This window comes from Gossypium raimondii, chromosome 12, assembly GCF_025698545.1.
Source record: "Gossypium raimondii isolate GPD5lz chromosome 12, ASM2569854v1, whole genome shotgun sequence".
NCBI lineage: Eukaryota > Viridiplantae > Streptophyta > Magnoliopsida > Malvales > Malvaceae > Gossypium > Gossypium raimondii.
The window spans coordinates 4446897-4449980 of record NC_068576.1 but is presented as its reverse complement, the minus strand read 5'-3'; the positions used below and the strand labels follow the sequence as shown (position 1 = coordinate 4449980).

General features: G+C 35.9%; 1 non-coding gene across 1 annotated transcript; it reads left to right on the top strand.

Moving 5' to 3' along the window:
- Positions 1-1355: 1355 nt before the first annotated feature.
- Positions 1356-1461, top strand: LOC128035711 (small nucleolar RNA R71). The gene has a single exon (XR_008192262.1). It is a non-coding gene; the product is annotated as a small nucleolar RNA R71 (small nucleolar RNA).
- The last annotated feature ends 1623 nt before the right edge of the window (positions 1462-3084 follow it).

Below are 3084 nucleotides of genomic sequence, written 5' to 3'. Positions count from 1 at the left end.
GAAGACCTGTCAACCAATTGCAATGTTATTTGAGTTGCTTTTAGATTCCCTAACCTAAGTTTCTCGAAAATTAATAAGGGCATTAAATTAATACTAGCTCCTGAATTGCATAAGGCTCTATTAAAGTGAATACTCCTTATTTCTATGGGAATAGTAAAACTGCCCAGGTCTTTCAATTTTTGCAGTACTTGTCTAGAAATAATTACACTACAAGAAGCACTTAAATTAACATGTTCTTCTACCTTGATTTTCTTAGGCATTGTCATCATCTCCTTTAAAAACTTGCCGTACTTAGGAACCTTCTCAATTAACTCGATCAAAGGTAGGTTAACATTTAAAGTTTTGGACAAATTTAAAAAACTTACAAATTCATACTCGTCCCACTTTTGCCTTTCTTCTAATCTTGATGGAAATGAGACTTTCGTGATTTCAACATCTTTAGGTGTCTCTTTTCCCATCTTAGTCGCTGACACATTCTCCCCCTCTAGTTTAGGTCTGTCTTCCACTTCTAGGGAATTGTCTTGAGGTTCATCAATATTATCCACAGTTTCCTCTAGGTAGCTATTTCTGGGCTACTCAGTACCTTGACCGATCGAAGTGCTATAGCTTTCATATGCTCTTTACCTTCCCTCCGTGGATTATCCTCTGTATTGCTAGGAATATGTGTGCCAATTTTTCTTTTAATATCTCCCATCATGCTCATCAATTGGCTCATTTGATCTTTGAGCTTAGTCAATGTTCTCGTTGAGTTAGTGCACTCAGATTGCATCTGCTTGACATATGTTCTCATTGACTGCATTTCTTTCTCAATTCTATCTAGACGTTGACCACATGCAATATGGTTACTTGGGTTGGTTCTGTCCTAGGGTTTCTGCAAATAAGGAGGTTGGTAATTAGTATTTTTAACTTGATTTCAATTGTTACCTTCTCATTGGTTTCCTCCCCATCTTAAGTTTGAGTGATTTCTCCAGCCAAGATTGTATATGTTTGAATAATGGTTTCCACCTCTATTCCCAATGTAATTTATATTTTCAGTAGGATTATTGATATAATGGAAGAATTGCTTGTCTCCTCTATGCATAGATAGTGTCGAAGCAGATTCAATATGGATGAGTCTATCCATTATTTGCTGATACTTATCATCCTCTTGAGTAGCTTTCACCGTAGCGGGTTTATGGCCATATGTAAATCATTCAGTTGGCCAATGACAGGTGTTTAATGTCATATTTTTAGTAATTTTGTACGCATCCTTGTACATCCTATTCATAAGGGCTCCTCCTCGTGCTTCGTCTAATCCAGATCTTGCATTTGCATCCAACCCATTATAAAATATCTACAATCTCATTCACTCAGGAAATTTATGGTACGAGCATTTTTTAATCAACATTTTAAAGCATTCCCACACCTCATAAAAGCTGTCTCCTTTCATCTGTCTAAAGACAACAATCTCTCTTCTTAATTAGATTGCTTTACTAATCGGGAAAAACTTCTGTAAGAATTTTCCAGCAAGTTCATCCCAAGTCTTGATGGATCCTGGAGCCTGCGAGTCTAACCAAGAAAAAACGTTATTAATCAGAGAAAATGAGAACAACCGAAAATGAATAGCGTCATTAGTGACCTCGTTATACTTAAAGGTATCACAGAGTTAAGGAAACTATTTCAAATGTTGATTAGAGTCTTCTATCATAGTGCCCTTAAATTGCAGATTATTTTGGATCATTTGTATCACCGCCGGTTTGATCTCGAAATTATTAGTTGTAATCATCAGCCTCGCTATACTTTCCTGAACCATATCTAAACTTGGTAGGGCATAGTCCTGTAAAGTTCTCTCATTCTGAGTCAAATGCACATTTGCGGGTAACTGTGGTATGGGTGGATCTCTTAGGGCGTTATCATCAGCGTCGTCGAAAAATGGATTGTCACATGGTACATTACCTTCAGCGGGTAGTGATTGTTCTTGCATCAATTGTTGCTACTGTCGGCAATTCCTTTAGATTATTTTCTCTGGATCTGTGGCTGCTACAATAGGTGTTCCCCTACTACGAGTCATACACTAAACTAAGAAAATGGAGGTTAGTAGTAATAAATGGAATAAAATCATATCTATAACCTAAAAATTTCTTAATTATTCCTTTAAAGTGTTAAAGTTAAAATTAACCTAGTGACGTTGCCTCCTCAATAACGGCGCCAACAACTTGACCGCCTCCGGATTATGAGGCAGTTTTCACAAGTATACGGGTCGAGTTGTAATATAGATTTTACAAAGAAATAGGTAAGTACTCCAAGGATCTTACCCAAGGGCGGTGAGTACTAAATCAATCTTAACTTAAACAATTAAATATCTAATTAATACTTTAAGTCAATTATAGTAAGAGAGTAAAATAAGAAGTATTTTTATGTGGTTTGTAAAATAAAGAAATAAAATATTAGAAAAAGAAATTAAAACTGCAAGAGATAGAGATAAATAAAGTAAATCAAATTTGAGGATGGGTGATTAGCTCGCTTCGGCAATTCCAATTAACTTTCGTATTGGGTTCACCGTCAACCAACTAGTCGCTAACCTAGCAGGATCTTCTGATCTTCCACTATCAAAACGATTCAACAAAAATTACTTATCTTCTGACCTCACAGTCTAGACTGGCTTGAGGTAAAGCTGTTCACGAATGGGTAATACCAATTTTGGGTTAATTCCCACCTTGATGACTTCTCAAGGTTGTCAGGCCTAAAGTTTGTTTCACATTCTTCCTTTTCTAAATAGTTGATCCATTGAGTAACCCTACAAAATAGTTAAGAGATCATGAATCCACTCGCTAACCCCTATAGAAGGATTAGTTCCTCATAGCTTTCATAAACAACATGGAAAGAATGGAAGAATTAATCATCAGGAATGGATTGAGATAGAGAGTTTAAGAAAGCCTGATTGATATCGATGCATAATGTGAACCCATGAGAGTTAATCTCCTTTACAATCAGATCTCTTGAAGAAAACAAATAACTAAAGCTATGAAAACCTAAAAGAAGTAAGAAAACAAAGCCTAAAACCTAAAAAGAGAATCTAAGTTAATGAGGTGTGTCCATAATATG